The sequence below is a fragment of the Macrobrachium rosenbergii genome, chromosome 21 (genome assembly GCF_040412425.1).
Source record: "Macrobrachium rosenbergii isolate ZJJX-2024 chromosome 21, ASM4041242v1, whole genome shotgun sequence".
Lineage (NCBI taxonomy): Eukaryota > Metazoa > Arthropoda > Malacostraca > Decapoda > Palaemonidae > Macrobrachium > Macrobrachium rosenbergii.
This window is the reverse complement of record NC_089761.1, coordinates 42,942,188-42,960,382: the sequence shown is the minus strand read 5'-3', so window position 1 is coordinate 42,960,382 and position 18,195 is coordinate 42,942,188. Positions and strand designations below refer to the sequence as shown.

At 34.1% G+C, this 18,195-nt stretch overlaps 1 long non-coding RNA gene across 1 annotated transcript in view; it reads left to right on the top strand.

Moving 5' to 3' along the window:
* LOC136850014 (uncharacterized) overlaps window positions 1-4,661 on the top strand; it is a 34,802-nt gene extending 30,141 nt beyond the window's left edge. Inside the window, exon 2 of the long non-coding RNA XR_010856510.1 lies at window positions 3,315-4,661. This is a non-coding gene — a long non-coding RNA (uncharacterized lncRNA). The remainder of the gene's footprint in view (window positions 1-3,314) is intronic.
* Window positions 4,662-18,195: the final 13,534 nt, after the last annotated feature.

Here is an 18,195-nt window from a genome sequence, read left to right as displayed (position 1 = left end):
GGCTCTTTTGGGTGTATCAATCGTACGTGATTATGATATTTTATTACCGAGCACCTTTACCTCAACTGAAAAGGTGGTGGTGACGTCAGCGTACCTCATGCGGTGCACTGTAGGCATTACTTAAGGTTCTTTGCAGCGTGCATTAGGCCCCTAGCCTGCAACCCCTTTCGTTCCTTTTACTGTACCTCCTTTCATATTCTCTTTCTTCCATTTTCCTTTCCACCATCTCCTAACAATGTTTCATAGCGTAACTGCGAGGTTTTACTCCTGTTACACCTTTAAAACCTTTTACTGTCAATTTCCGTTTCAGCGGTGAATGACCTCATAGGTCCCAGTGCTTGGCATAAATTCTATATTCAATTCAGTTCAACTCAGCTGTTAAAAGAATATCTTTGCAATACTATCTCTGAATAACGCAATCGTCAGAGGATTGATTCCTTTCATTTATTTTACTGACTAAAATATTCTGTTTAAAGTAAAGAGCTGAGGCTTTATCCAAAATTACCACAAAGAAAAACCATATGGACTTATTTAACAGTCTCGAATTCCGACAAGTAAATGAGTAAGAAAATATAAAATGGATTTCAGTAGAATTTGACTGATAATTATCATTTGGCATTGGAACAATCGTAACCACATCACTCTAAGGAAGATAAATATATTACCAAACATGATTATCCAAAACTGCTATAGATGACTTACAGCCAGCTAAAAAAAAATGGAAAAAGTAAAGATAATTCCAAAACAGTGAAAGCTGGTAAAATTGCAAAAAAAAAAAAAAAGTGAAAAAGTAAAGAAATAGCTCCAAAACAGTGATGAGTTTTTAAAAAATAAGAAATTATTTTCTGGAAATATATTTAATGTAAAGAAATAGTTGGATATTGCTGATGAGTTTTATAGAAATATAAATTATTTTATATATATATATATATATATATATACTGTATATATATATTATTTATATTATATATATATATATATATATATATATATATATATATATATATATATATATATATATATAGAGAGAGAGAGAGAGAGAGAGAGAGAGAGAGAGAGAGAGAATTGTTTAGCTGTATGACACAAAAAATTCACACAATTATAGACACAAACGATCCTAAACCTGCTAAAGGTAGGCTTGGGTCAACTGTCGTGGGAAAGTGAATGGAACCATTACCGCAACAACGTAATTAGGTAAATCATAAAGAGAATCATTTCCTCGTGGAAAAGAACGGTAAATGGGGAGGGGCCTCTGGTTATTTATTCTCAACTTGACGTAAATTTAAATTTTTCGTTTGAAAGAATGTGACTTCCAATATGAAATAACTGTAATTTACAAAAGAAACTCCGTCATAAAACAAGCGAAGTGTCATTCAGTGCAAACAATTATAAAATGATTGTTAACTTTCTAAACTGGAGTTTAAATCGCCACGCCTTTAAGAGACTATAAACTACCGAAAAACAATTACTAGTGTCGTTTAAGGTTTTATAATTACAAGTCACCTTCAGGAATGTTTCTCTCTCTCTCTCTCTCTCTCTCTCTCTCTCTCTCTCTCTCTCTCTCTCTCTCTCTCTCTATATATATATATATATATATATATATATATATATATATATATATATATATATATATATATAATATATATGCATGTCTTATTAGCATCACAACGTAATCATGCGCTTATGTATATATGAGTATACCAACGCAAAAATACTATGAATACGCATATTCATCCACCTCGAAATCCATCTTTGTTTCACAAAGTAATCCGTGCAACCGAAAGGAAAATTACCTAACAATACAAACTAAATTTGAGGAAATATCTGACAAAGGAAACCACGGAGAAACGCCAGGAAAAAAAAAGACATGAAAACAGCTTAAAAGTACTTAATTTCATTTCAGAAGTGAAGTATCCTTCACCCCGGCCACCTCGCGTACCACAGCCTACTCATAATAAGTCCCCGGAGCGACTTGTGGCACGGGAAAAGGAGGGAGGGGCTGAAGTAATAGCAACAACCGAAGCACCGGCCATAATTGATATAACAGTTTCCTCGAGCGGTGCGATTTACGTGGCCACAATCCTTCACATGTTACGTTTGCGATAGGCCTATTAGGACCCTTTACGTAACAGCAGGGAAGTGCAACACTGCCGTACTTTGGGAGACGCAAATGCAGTAACGAAGACTAGTCGTGAACATCAAACCGTTTTCCGTGTGTGTGGGGTGGCCCCACAGAAACAGAACGCAAAGTCGTCTGTGCATAAGAATTCCTCAACTATATTTATTCATTCAACAAAACACACACACATATATATATAATTGATATATATACTATTGATATATTATATATGGATTTTTATCACTTCACCGTGATTTATATACAAACATTAAGCTACAAATGTTTAATATCCGATTCGCTCTATTTCGGGAATGTGTGAGTGTGTGTGTGTGTGTGTTGTTCTAATTCTCTTCTTACGAACAGAAGAAAACAGCAAATGTATATGTACATAACGTGTGAATGAATGAAGAGATAAGTATGCAATGTGTTGTGTGGTAGTTTGTTAGTTTTGAAAGTGTGTGTGTGTGTGTGTGTGAGAGAGAGAGAGAGAGAGAGAGAGAGAGAGAGAGAGAGAGAGAGAGAGAGAGAGAGAGACTCGAAATACTTCTTAGAGTCCAAAACAAGTACAATTCGTGCTCCAACATCCAGCCAAGTCACTGAAGCCGTTCTTTACCCGAGCTTATTTTTGCGTAGTACCTCTCTAGAAGTCAAGGTAATAGCCTTGAGTCGCAGCATCCACATTCCTCCATCTGCTTCCCTGAGTAAACACGGAGCCGTTGTCGCACCCTTAAGAGTTCGTTTGCATCTCATTGTCCTTCAGTGATCCACAAAGACTGCGGTGTGGTGTGGTAACTTTTATTAGCAACGGTTATTAACATCATTGTTTAGTGTGATCTCTAGCTTCACATTCACCGTTGGTGATGGCACAGTTTTTTTTTTTATGTTATTTGATGAGTCAGTGTCTGATTCCAGCTCTCTTGCTATTATTTACAATATAGAAGTTTTGCAGATCTTGCCCTGTTTTTATCGACGGTGAAGCTTGAATACAAAGTTAACATGCATGATACACTTCATTATAGTCTTCATGTTTGTTTATATCATTCTTTTCAAATACAAGAAATAACATTTTAATCAAGTAAAAATTGAGTTCTAAGGTTGTTCATCAGTTTACAAAACTCTCCTGAAAGAATGTAATACAAAATTGTATCTCGCTCTACGAAAATGACCGTATTGACACTCTTGACCAATTTTGCAGATGCGTGTGATACTCCTGCTGGTGGCCATGATGGTGCTGTTTTCAGCGGTGGTGGGAGCGGCGGCCAATCCTCGCTTCTTCAAACCCCAGAGACTGTTCTTCCCCAAACCGAGATTAGTCCCACGTGGTGCTAGAGCGAGAAGCAGGAACAGTGGTTGCGTCGACAGTGGCTTTGGGATCATCTCATGTTGAGAGGCGGAGGGCAAAATGTTATTTTTGGCGATATTTAACTCTCCGAGGCACGAATGGTTAAACATGAAACTGCTTCACCGCCACCACGTCCTGTTTGTAGGTGTAGAGTTTAAGATGCCATGCCTCTGATACATATGGCGTTACCTTCAAAAGGGCACTGCAATACTGTATCATTTCGGCCCTCGTCCTATACCTGTATTGCTTTCCAAACCATATCTTCCATTGGGTGCTGGCTCCATTGGCATCAAAGTGGCACACTGTTGCTAGGAAGCCAGAAAAAGCAGACTAGGTAGAGGGCCAAACTCTTGTACAGGAATATGCTGTTGCGTGCCAGTTCAGAAAATAATCTCTTGGTCCAATAAAAATGATTGAAAATCAGTGCTGGCTTTCGAGGGCCACTCAGGATTTTTTTCATAATGATCTAAATCTCATAATAAACGTCAATAGGCAAGAACTGCTCAAATTATTATTGTACTGTCTATTTTTTTTATTTTCACTGATCTGTCCCAGTGCATGGAAACTGAAACCAAAATCCTGTCATTGTTGATTGACTCACGTGCTAATATTGGGTTACAGCTTTTTTTAAGTCTAATTCGTAGTTCATACCAATGAGCATCATATTTGAATTATAATACACTAAGAGTCATACCCTCAACAGACGTCAGCACCTAAATCTCAGCAGTTCTTAAGTGGTTTGCACAGGTTTCTGGAACTGGAAAATTATCGTGTCATGATCACTGAAAACTGGAGTGACGTCACAGTTTTGGAAATGTTTCCAAGGAGACCAAGGTCAAATTTTACCGAGATTTTATTGTTTGAACTCGATTCTTTTTCTGCGATTCTTGAATGCCTAACAATCTATGTATGAATGTTTCCGATGCACAAAATTCACAATTCATCTAGCAAAGTATCATTTGGAATTTTTTTTTTTTTTTTAGTAATTTTTTGAGTAGGCTACGCCCCTAGATATTCTAATCTAGAAAGCTGAATTACATTTCATTTGCAATGGCTTTTGGGCCGTATTTCATCATACATTATTCTGCATGACTGAATTAAATTATCGAATGTGAAAACGAGTTTTCATATTTTCGTATTGAATTTATATAAAAGAAAACTTAATGGTTTGTATACTGAATAAATTGCTATATTTCACTACCTTTTGTTTTATTTCACTAAACTTCTGCTCATTCATGATCTCTTTACTAATGCAATAACAGTAACTTACTCATATTTATTATCAATACAGTATTGAAGGAGACAAAACAAGAACAACCTCATGCAGTTTTCTTGAAGAACAGTATGCTAATGAAACAAGGGCTTCAGAGCCATTTGCTGGAAGAAATGTTAGTGAAAATTGGAAGAAATGTTAGTGAAAATTAATCTTGAGACTGTTTATGTATGTTACCCTCATAGACTTTTTTTACAAGCGTCCATTTTCATTTATACTACCTTAAAAATTTCAACCTGCATCTGGATTAGGATTACCCGGTAAATGGTGATGGTCTACCCTAAAAAAAACATCCATAGAAGCTTCTCTGACCACAACTAAAAGACCAATTCTCAAGATGACCCAATTCACCAACTCCAGCCACAACTCAGCATTATTGTATTTGAATGTTATTTTACCGTTATCAAAGTTCATTCTATGGTTTTCATTCAAAAAAATGATCTGCTAAATCATTATGAACATGACTGGTCTTTGTATGGAATTGCAGTCATTATTAACAACATTCCTATGCAACAAACCACAAGGCAAGACAATTGCAAGGCAAGACAATTGCCAGGCAAGCTACACGCACTGAAATATACATACGTGACAAAGACAACTTGAATATAAATTACTAACAACAATAACCAGCAAAGCCATGTTTATTCTATACTTTATGTTTCCACCCATACTAAAAAAACGAATCTAAGTGAGAAAGTTTCTTTCACACAAGAAGCTATATTGTATGCATTGATCCTATGTTAATGAGACAATGATGAATGTATGAAAATATACCCTTCCAATGCTTCTGTCGATATGTGTGTCATGAAAAGAAACATAGCATGATAAGATGCTATTGAGACCTTGTTTACGTAGTTATCACACAATAGTCTATCTAAACTGGGACAAATTAACACAAGTATTAATTCTTCAAGCAAAAATGGTCTGGCAAAAAATCCTTGATGCCTGGTGAATTCCTACTTAACCTTTGTCACTCTTCATATCAGCTTCATCAATGGAATGCATGCCAAATATGGAATCTTCTTATATAGTTCAAAAGTCATATCCAAGGTCAAATAACTATTTGATCTTTGACCTCATTCTGCACACAAACTTTATTAGAGTATGTCTGTCATATGTGAAGTCTACTAAACATCAAATTCATATATGAGTTTTAATCCATATATATGACACTGATCCTTGGATCCAGCATGAATTGTTACTTCTACATCATCCATAGGTGATATATAAGAGTTGATCAAACAGATTAATCAAGTGCTGATTACCAAAGGCAGTAAACTAGTTTATAAAATGTCTATGAAATAAGCAGCTCTAAAGCAAACTGTGCCAATCTTGAAAGATAATATAGCAGTTTTTTTTTTTTTTACTTTAAAGCCTGCCTCTACTTCAACTCATCCTTTGATTACTTCCTTAATGTGTGTCCAACTCATTTAACTTCAATAACCCACCTGTGTTGTCTCATTTTTCCCTTTATAAGAGAATTTATGATCTCTATATTTTTTACTTTTACCAAAATCTGTCAACCTTCTTTGTTTCTTTTACCATTTATGTCTTGCTTCTTATGAGTATAATCACTCCAAAGCATCCTAGCTCTTGATTTCTCCTCCTAGTTCCCTCCAGTTTACTTCTATATTCTAAGCAAGTCCACTGCTTTAATCTTTTTATATCTCTACCTGGGGACAACTGCTTTCATTAGCAATGGACTATCAGCAAAACATTTCTCGAATTCTATGTAATTTGTTATGTTTTAATGTAACGAGATCATTTCTCAAAACCATACTAAACAGATGACAAAAAACTTATGCACTACCATTGGTATTTTTTCTTTGAACAACAAAACGTCTTCCTTGTTCTCCTTTTTTCCCTTTTCATGTTCTGTAGTTATTTGTCCTCTAAGATTCAAATGCAACCACCCTATACTGTGATACATCTCTCATATCTTTTTAATTGCTTTCTATCTTCTAACTGCTCTATGTACGAGATATTTTTGTTATATGCCCCACCCTTTTTCCTGTGCTAGAGTATTCATATTCTATTAGTTTTCATTGAATGATAAAATCTAACTGAAATGTCGTTACGTAGCATAGAGAAGTTCAAAAGCAAGTTTACATTCTCCTAGCACTTATCTGAGTTTTGATGAACAAATAGGTATTGTCTCAGATTAATTTTTTCTATCATTGTCGCAAAGTTCTGGTTAATACAGTACTTTTGTTTGAGTAGCCCCTACTGTACGTTTGCAAGATACTAAGCTTCCTGAATCAAACTTAAAAGCTCTCAAGTTTAATCAATGCATTATCTTTAATTATTACTGATTTTGTTTAAAAATACCTCTATTACTGAAATGTATATGTTCAACTTTAAAAGTGCATGTTAAGAAATGAAATTGCTTCAAAACTTCCCCAAGTCAAGTATATTTCCTTGTCCCAAGCTTTGTGCAGTTAGGACCTTAAGAGTTTAGAAATGAACCCTGGGAAAAAGAGCAGAATTAAACATATGAAAATAAAAGGAAAAGTTCAGCTTATAGTACAAGGGTGCAAAGTAAATGTGAAAGTTTCTGCACATTAAGTGATCAAGAACAGATTCAAAATGAAATGAAAACTTATTTATTGAGACTAACTAATTAGATGAGGTGACACAAAGGAATACAATAGATCATGAACAACAAGCTAAAATTCATGAATGCTATTATGACTGTGAAACGAATAAATTTATAAATTTATAATAGCACCTTATTCCAACCTGAGAGAGAGAGAGAGAGAGAGAGAGAGAGAGAGAGAGAGAGAGAGAGAAATAAATATGAATCTGAACATCATGCACATTGGGTTTGCTTAGAAACTGTCATTGCTGTATAAACTACTACTACTTTCTTAAGTCCATTTAAGTGAATGACATCTGTTTTGCCCTTTTGCAAAATTTATGAGAAACTTGAGACTCATTATTAGTATTATTATTATTATTCAAAAGATGAATGATTCATGGAACAAGCCCACAGGGACCACTGACTTGATATTTTCCAAAGTTTATGATGCTATTAGGAAGAAAACAAAGAATAATTACAGAAAGACAAGATCATGGTCAAAATTAGAAATTACAGTACCCAATTTATTCTGCAGTTAACGTTTTTAATTTTCTGAATTGTAAGACAAAAACTCACACTGACCAACACTGCAAGCTCTGTACAGGGGTCCACTGACTTGACATTCGTTCTTCCAAAGTTTATGAAAATGCTCGGAAAATCGTCGAAAATCGTCAAAATCATAAGAAAAACTTTTAATGCTCTGGGATTGAAAACGACGTAAAGCATTATTAAGTTTTCATCAAAAACCTTCAAATTATGATTATTCTGCCATTTTACCAAATTTATTCTGCAGTTAACGTTTAAGCCGGGAAATAATTTCTGATGAATATATTTGAAAAGACAAAAACTCGGAACTGACCAAACCACTAAACCGGGCTCTGTATTAGTATTACTCAGTAAAAAAAAAAAAGTTTTTTTACCATGAAAGAATAAAATACTACACTTTCCTGGAGGATCCTTTTTTGATAAATGCCTTTAAGACAGCACCTTTTTCAATCCAAGTACAGTGTATTATAACCTATATTTCAAGTAAATAATGTAATTTGTGCACTGACGACCATAATATGTGCAATCTAAATCAAGCAACTAATCAAAAATCAGTGTTGACTACTAACACTACTCTTCCTATCACACTTCAAGTCTTAGGATTCTTCAAAGTTACCACTGCTTATTCTTTCCCTGCCTTTCTTTTCAGTTAATACACAACACTGAAAAAGTATTGGATACAGTGAACTTACCTTCCACATAAAAAGAGGCTTGACAACAGATAAAGTCAGTATCTGACAGGATCTGTAATTAAGAAAAAATTAAATGAAAAATCATCAGATAAGAAAATGAGACAAGAATGAAAAATTATTGGATCAATAATTATAGTCTATTACAACAGTCTGGTTAACAGTTAACAATAATGTATGTATCAAATTACATGATCACTCTTCAAAATGCAGTCAGAATAGAAGAAGATATGGCCAATTGAATAAAATCCTTAGAAAACACATGAAACCATTACTACTGAATACATTGAAAAAAACTTAAATCATCAGCAATAAAAATATAATGCAGACAAAAGCCATATTTTAACACAATAGTGAAGAGCAAATGACATTACAACAAGACAATGAAAACGTTTCATATCATTACTAAACATCTACATAAATTAGCTATATTTTGCTTGCTATAAACAGGTGGTATTTTGTTCAGAAATATGAAGAAATGAGAACTATATTTAATAAGGCGATGGAACAAATGAGATAATTTCTTAAATGGCAATGAGAACTAGTTTAAAACTAGAAATTATTGGGTCCTTCATAAATTGTTAGTGTTAACAATCAAATATACCAGACAACCATTCTTAACTCTCACAGATCTAAACTGAAAGATTTTTATTATTATAAGTACTGTATACAAGATCTCATTTCATAAATAAGAAAATATACTTCCATTCTGGTGATCACACAATTATCTTAGCTATTCTGAAATTAGAAATGAAATACAGTAGAACAATTTTGGGTGCATATTATGGAACACAAACATGACTTTTACAAGATATGAAAGCTGTCACCGCAGAAACAATGTCAAGCTGGGCAGTTGCCCTGGAGTTATAGATAAGGTGGCCAACCAGCCCACAGCTACTGGGGCCTGTAAGTGTCAGAGGTAATAAGAGGCCTGATGTCAACTTCTGGACTCTACCAACTGACACAGATGACAATATGGTAATCAATGTTGAGCCTCCTTTTACTTTCAACTTTGAGAAAACAAAAAGACCCAAGAAAAATTAAGTAGCTATAGTTACATGAACCATGCCCGCTCTGGACTACAGTACCTTGTAGGTTACTACTGTAAATCAGAGTATCAACACCACTGGGTCATTTCTAGACTATCATAGGGGTCAACTGAAAGATTTTGTTCTTAAATGGGAAGTGGATATTGATGCAAGATAACGTTAAAGAAATTGAACAGCTAATTAGGAAGAGGTAAAAGGAAACAGATGAAAAATAAAAAGGTAGAAGGCAATACAGCTGGGGCCACAGATATGCTGCCAAAAACTTCAGCTCTGTACCTTCTACAGTGAGCTATGCAAATCCTCTTGTTCGACACCCACCTTGTAGGAAATCTGAAGTCTCTCAGGAGATATTGAAGGGATGAAAAACTGAACAGCTGGGTGTTCCAGTCTTTCTGAGTATGTCCCACTTACAGACAAAAAAAAATAGGATAATGTAAGTTTCTGGTTGCCAAAAAAAGTTTGGGAGGATTATAAATTCACCAAGGTTCTTCTTTAAGAAAATTTTTTATCAAGTTAAAGAATCAAGTAAATGGAGAAGTCAGGCAATATTACACGTGTTCAGTTCAAGGATAAAATGCAGCACTTTAAATGGATTTTTGTTAAGTCTGGTAACAGTAGGGCTATAGTTCACATAACATTCTTCCCTCATTTCTGAGAATCATAATGATAGCCTACTCACTCACATCCTACCTTAACGTGCTAAATATACTCTGAAACAAATCCAGATGTCAACCTCAGCCATGAACACAGCTACAAGTTTTATGCATATGACCCTAAGAGCAGCCATAACTACCAGCTTGATGATCAATATCTTGAGTCAGATGAAAGTATTACTGAAAAATGCCTCTACCAAAAAGGAGGAACTTGGCGAATTGCAACCACCTGCCTATACTAGCTCACTCCGAAAACTAACTTGCAATCTACTTGGACTATCCTGTACAAATACACACCAAGCCACTGAAAACTGTTAAATCCATAGAAACAAAAAGAATATAACATTTATGTAACAGTTTTTCCTTTAAATATCCCCCTAGTTGCTGCACAGTAGCAAGAAGAATGTCAAATTTCAGGCAAATCATCAGGCCCATACAAATGGACCATTAGGAACAAGTCTCACCATACAGGGTAATCAATACAAAATACATCCCAAGAGTATTGTAGACTGAAAACCTGAGCAGCATTTACTATTCTGCAGTAAACAAAAAACAAAAACATCAGAGTATACACATGGGATGCAGCTTCAGGATACTGTACTGTGCATTTATGGTCGACCACCTAGTCTATATTATAGTCATCCATAATCCCTCCGAATTTCGTATCATAAATTTCACAATGAAAACCCCAAAAGGTCTAAAGTTGAGACTGCTGTCTTGTTAAGCAATAAACATTTTGGACAACACACAAATAATTGGATTCATTCAGCCTTTTTGCATCAACAGTAGACAAAGAAATGAAACAGGCACACACACAGTGCTACCCTTGTGGTTCCTCCAGATAAAATTATTACAGAACCATATGTATCACAATGTTCATAACTGTTGCACAGGTAGAGGTGCACAAACATTTCCACAAACAGCAGGCAAACATGTACATCTCTACATACAGCAACAATAACACAAATTGCAATGTGGTACTTGTAAATACATAACCTCTATACTGTATGTGGAATACAATAGTATACTTACAGAAGAGTGCACATCATTACATTTAGTAGTTGAAATAATGGTTGCCCCATAAAACTTCTATCTCTTCCTGGATGTCATGCCATATTCTAAATCAGTAAATATACTGTATACAGATGTTACACAGTATGAGCTCTGTATGTGGCTTAAGAATTTGTTTAAATATTCCTTTATTGATATTACATCTTACAGAAATTTACTCTTGGAAACACTTAAACACTTGAAAATTCTATACTGAAACAACTAATGTACGGTACTTCAGTGCCTTTTAGTAAATCAAGAAACTTACATGTGAACAATGAATACAAACATTTTTAACTAATAAATGACACACGTGTAACATACAAATTTGACATTTTCAGCCTGTGGCCCCCTCCTGATGCCATCTCCTAGTTTTCAAGAGCTGTTTTGCAACATTTTCACTATTGTGACCACCAATTCATTCTATGGATAAATTGATGATATGTTTGCTTTCATTAAGCAATCATTTTTTTCAAAGCTCTCTGTTATTACAATTATCATTACGTGAAAATAATGGATACTAAAAAGTACTGTACAATATACTTTCAAAGATAAGAAAATGGTTTCACTAAGAGTAACTTTTGTTTCATAAATGATAAGGGAATGGAATGGAGTATAAAATTTAGACCAAAGGCCAAGCACTGGGACTTAAAGAGAGCATTCGGTGCACTATGAAACAACTGTCAGGAGTGAGTAGGAAGTAAAATGGTAAAAAAGAGAATACGAATAAAAGGAGTAAAAGGAATGAAAACAGGTGCAGCTAGGGATCAAAGGAGTGCTACAATGAACCTTAAGTAATGCCTACAGTGCACCATGTGAGGTGCACTGATGGCACTACCCCTCTACGGGGATAAATAATAAAGGAAAATAATAAAATATTGATACACACCAATATATACAATTTATTCATAAACTAGTTACACACTTGCTAAATTTACAGCATATATGTATCAGAACTCCATAATTACAAACTCAATGTCTTTGGCTTCCATGAACATAAGATCAATATTCCAGTATTTAATACTTGAGAAACATTTATGTAATTTACATCATATGTAAAATAACCATTAGGAGTTTGTTATTTGCAAGAAGAATACATGCTTGATCATTTTGCATTTACTTTACAAAAAGTATTATTCACCAATACTGTACTGTACTTTGAAAAAAAAAAATACTATTTGGTAGTAAACATCATTCCAAAACTTCATTTTTTTTTTTTTTACTCTAGAATAGTCCTCTTAATTATGTTAAATGAAAGGCAGCACCAAAGCTTAGGTAATCAGCTGAGTATTTGAATTACTGTAACAAAGTCCAAAATGGCAGCAACTTAGATATAAAATAATTATGCAGGTCCAATATTAGGAAAAAATTTCCATTAAACTAAGCACTACCAAATCTTTAAAACAAATGTGTTACAGGTCTTTCTGCCATAATAGAACAAAACTTGGTTGAACAGCAGACGGATGTAAACATCAAAATGCATTGACCTTTTCATATTACTTTTTCCTGTATACCAGCACCTACTTACTTATCCCAAGACAAAGTATAAAAAATGAAGGGTATGGGTAACTGGAAAACAAGAGCTGAAAAAAGCTGATCCTGTTTAATTTTACTTCAGCCCTAAGCCCTATCTTTCTTGATTTCATCTCCAAACACTTGTAAAATGGTGGATTTTACCTATTTTCTGCTATGATCATGGAAAATTTAAAAAATATTTGCATGGGTAAAGAAAAGTAAACATAACCCTCAATGCAGCAATGTAACCAAGTACAGCCTAACCTAACCTACTGTAGAGTTAGGAATCTTTGTTACACACATGATAAATATCAGGCCACACCACAACTATTGTTTAATATCCATTCCACTATACTTTTGGAATAACTGTGAGAAAAAAAGAAAGTATACCTTAGTTTTACCAGACCACTACGCTGATTAACAGCTCTCCTAGGGCTGGCTCGAAGGATCAGACTTATTTTACGTGGCTAAGAACCAATTGGTTACTTAGCAATGGGACCTACAGCTTACTGTGGAATCCGAACCACATTATAGCCAGAAATGAATTTCTATCACCAGAAATAAATTCCTCTAACTCTTCATCAGCCGGCTGGAGACTCGAACTTGGGCCTAGCGAGTGTTAGTCCACAGCTCTACCCACTCGCCCAACGAAGAGCTTAATAACTGCGAGAGAATCACTTGTAATATGAAATTCCATTTTTAAAAAGCAAAATACAAATCCTTGAATTTTGCATCAAATACTCTGAATGAATGACACCCAGGCCAATCTTGTAGTGAGTGTGTCAGTATGCTTCCCAACTCAATCTTTCTCTAATCAATATAGGATAAAATAATTTCCTCCAATGCAGGCTTCTGTAAGACAGCGCCACTAACTGTGTACACCATGTAGCATTACAGTATAGGCAAGTTATTGGTCCTTTGCAATGCCCCTTTACCTCCCCACTGCATTGTTCCCAGTTTTTTTACTTTTCAATCCATTTCATTCTCTCCCCTCTATCTATCCAGCTTCTTAAATATACTTTGCTCCAATTTTCAACTCTCATTTAAGAAAAACCCTACGCCCATGGCTTATGCGAGTTAAGAAATGTAGCTTAGTGGCCAAGCTAAACTAATGAGAAACAATGATAGTCACAGAACTTTAATCAGAAGACTGTAAAGTTCATGACAAAACAAGACACACATGATAAGATAATATACATGTAGGTTCAGCTCAGTCAACTGGAAAATTCCTGTTAGACTGAACATCCATTATGCTCAGTGGGGTGTTCTGGAGAATATTAATTTTGTCCTTGGTTACAATCACCTGCTCCTGCTACAAAAACAATACTCTGTTTTCATGAGATATCAACAAAAAAACTCCTCATCCCTGTACATAAACAGAAAAGTCAGACACCAACTTCATAACACCCTTACGTTAGCATTACAATAAGGGGTCACACATTTGTGCATTGAGAAACTGATGGCATGAAAAAACTAACAGGATTTTTACTAATTTTACTTAAGTGCACTACATAGTTACCAATTATATTTAGAATCTAAAGAATATTCTTAAATTATATACTGTAACAATAAAAGGAGTAGAAGAATGTAATTACAGTACTAATAATTTTTTTATCAAATTTAGTCCAATTCAGTCATTTTAAATGTTAATACTCCTTGCTACCAAATTGAACATAAAATTTATCACCACACAAGACCTTCCTAACATTTGGAAAAACGAAAGTAAAATCTCAAGGCCTCATCAGCTCATTATGTTTGTAGTGTACAGTATTTGAAACTGTAATGTAAGCTACCAAATTGTCCCTAGGCATAGAAGGACCTCAAAAACAAACTTACTTTAATTTGTCACTTTCATAATACAGATGAGACAATTACTTTAAAAACCTTATAATTTGATAAACTGACAACAAAGACACTATGGATTTATTCAAGACTTGTCTCCAATGTGTGTCAAGGTGAACTTTCTGAAAGGACTTAATCTAAATGAGGTTTAATCCATTTTTGTTGTCGTAACTTGTAATTTATTCACGATTAAAGGGTTTTACAATATAAAAAGAACTGTACCAGAAAGCCAGGTCACCCAGGAAGGTAATACAATATCTAACTGTATTGTTTTCATTTTTCACCTAACACTGTTTTGCCTGCAATGCATATTTTGCCTATTATACTTAGGATACATTACCTAGAAAAGTTTAGTTTTAACCAATTTACAGTAATATCTGGTGAGTATTCATGCACCTTTATTTACTGTGCCAAGTGGCACCAATTGCTTGATTACCAAATGATTCGGAGGCATTTGCTTAAGTTCTAATATTCTGCATCCCTAATCTCCTCATTTGCACCTTTCTGGCCAAAACCAGTACAATTCTTTTCAGCTCCTTTTCACTTATATATGCATACAGATGTTGATTATCAACAGTGCACTGAAATATACTAGCAAGTGTGGGGCATGGTATTGTTTCTTGATCATCATGGACTTTCCCTTATAAATCTTTAGCTCATTTTGTACATTAAGTGGCTCAGATGATACAAGTACATTTGGCCTACTCACTTGGCTTTACTTCTCAAATCAATCATAAATTATTAACGGTCCTCCTTGTGACCTCATCAATGGAACACACTCTCTCTCTCTGGTTAAACAAATCATTTATAACTAACTAACTCTATTTTAAAAAACAACTGGTTGTGTGGCATCAGTAGATATCCTGCAGGAATTTTCATATCGTTGAAGTTTTCCCCTTTTCTCATGTGGCAGTTGTTGGTGAAAAATATGCAGACTTTTTTCCATTTATTGTTTTTTGTCTTGACAACTGTTTCATTACTCTGTAACATTTACAATCTGGATTCACAACCTTTTTCTTTCTACTTGCAGAGGGAAAAGTACATTAGTGACCTTGAGGCCTGTTTGCAATTGTCTGAAGGACTAAAGGATAACTACTTTTTGGGGTTGAAGCTTTAAGTACAATGTGCACACATGTACTGTATATGGAAAGCCGTGCAGAATTTTAATATACAGTTCAATCAATATTCAGATTAAAATACAATATGCATATTATTTACATAAAATCTGCTTATAATTCTGTCAAGTTGTAAAGTTGTTGCTTGAGTTAGAAAAAATAATAATTTATGAATGAGGTACATTTATAACAGTATGTGTACTTAGGATTGTACATGCTACACAAATAACTGTATATAAAAATACATGTGCGATCACATCAAATCTGAGAACATTTATGCAATGTTTCCTACTACTGTAGTTATCCTTCATGCTTGTGTTAGGAGGAGCTTCTCAGACCTACGTTGAAATGGTACTTGGGCTTCCCTGGGAGCTCTCATATCTCTTTACAGGCATGGTGTGTCTGGTGTTGGGAGGCATGCTGTCTGGCCAACACTCATTTGCGTATTCCCCTTACTGAAGAGAGGTAAATGATCTGACTTGCTGGATGACAATGCTGACAGCTTCTGCCACAAAAGGTGGCCATAGTTGTTCTCTTCATGAACAATCGGGGTGGTTCCAATTAACTTTAGTAGAGATGGCTTCCTGTTGTAAGCCTCAATATGTTGATGTATGGCCCTTTGGTTTCTATGGTCCAGCAGAGTTAGTTAGAAAAAGGCATCAGGGCAGGAAGTGTCTGAGTTGTGTGGAGAAGCAACAGTGAAAGCTCAAGTGTCTTGTGAACTTATATAAAATTTCTGAATACCCATAGACTAAGTGAAATTCTAAGTCCAAGAATTTTACAATGTGTCCTTTAAGATAAAGACTTGGTCACTACTACCCATTGAAAGGTGGAAAGGTTATACAGTGTAAAGACTAAAATAAATGCATTTAAGGGGAAACATAATTTTCTTTTAACCCAAAATATATAAAAGGAAAACTTGTGAGAATTTGGAAGATGGCCAACATCTGAGAACAATATGTGAAGCTCCAACACAGTTCATTATCGAGCAACTTGTTCCTACAGAAGTGAAAGCATGAAATACAACAGACAGTTTTCAGGAGGTGAATACCTTCCCCACTACACATATATACACACACACACACACACACACAAATATATATATATATATATATATATATATATATATATATATATATATATATATATATATATATATATAAATATATGTATATATATATATATATAATATATATATATATATATATATATATATATATATATATATATATATATATATATATATATATATATATATATATATATATATATATATATATATATATATATATACATATATATATATATATATATATATATATATATATATATATATATATATATATATATATATATATATATATATATATATATATATATATATATATTTTATATGTGTGTGAAACGGTCACCTGCATACCATCAGAGACTTAATGCCAAACCTACATATGCTTTGAGTATATACCCTTGTAACATTTCATCTGTCATTATTTTACCAGTGAACAGAGGCACAAAATGAAGTGCTCGAAATATATGGTTGCAATGTTCAAATAGTGTTTTATGGGCCTTTTTATCTTCATATATATATATATATATATTTATATATGTATATAATCTATATATATATACATATAGGTACTTTCCCATTTACAATGGGGTTACGTTACAAAAACCCCATTGTTTCTAGCAAAAAATGTAAAATGAAATTAGCCTAGCCTACACTAGGGTATACGGTACAATCTATACATACACAGTAGCCTAGCCTACACTATGCCCACAGCCTATCATGGTTTTGTGACCATTAATGTATTTTTATATAGCAAATTCCTTACCATTTGTTACCATACTGTATTACCATACACGAGCCAAAAATGTGTAGCACATGTGTGAACTATAGATCTAGGCTAGCCCAGGTGTTACACTCATAGTATCCATTTGCCAAAGGTAAATAGGCTATTACATCTGTGTTTAAGATAAAAGGTACTAGTGATGAAACTGTTACTTTACTTACAGAACTCATTTATACTGTATTATTATACTGATACATTATCATCGTAATAATATTACATACTATGTATAGAAAAAAATTCATCCCGCCTGTGGCGAAAAAAAGGGATTCTCAGAATCAGCTGATTCAGCCTACTAACGAAAGAATTAGGAAAATATTTTTTTAGTTGCCAAAAGAAATTACTTTATTGATGGAATTATTATTATTATTTCTGTACATAAATGTAAAACGGGTATACAAAGGTAAACTAACATTAACATACTTTATGCTAAAAGTAAAATCCCTCACAATCACAAAACAGCTGTTTCCTGCCGATTCACTCTCTCTCTCTCTCGTGCTGTGTATATCCTTTAATGAAATATGTATTAGTACTGTATCACAAAAATAAAATTACGAAAGTTCACAACACCTTCAAA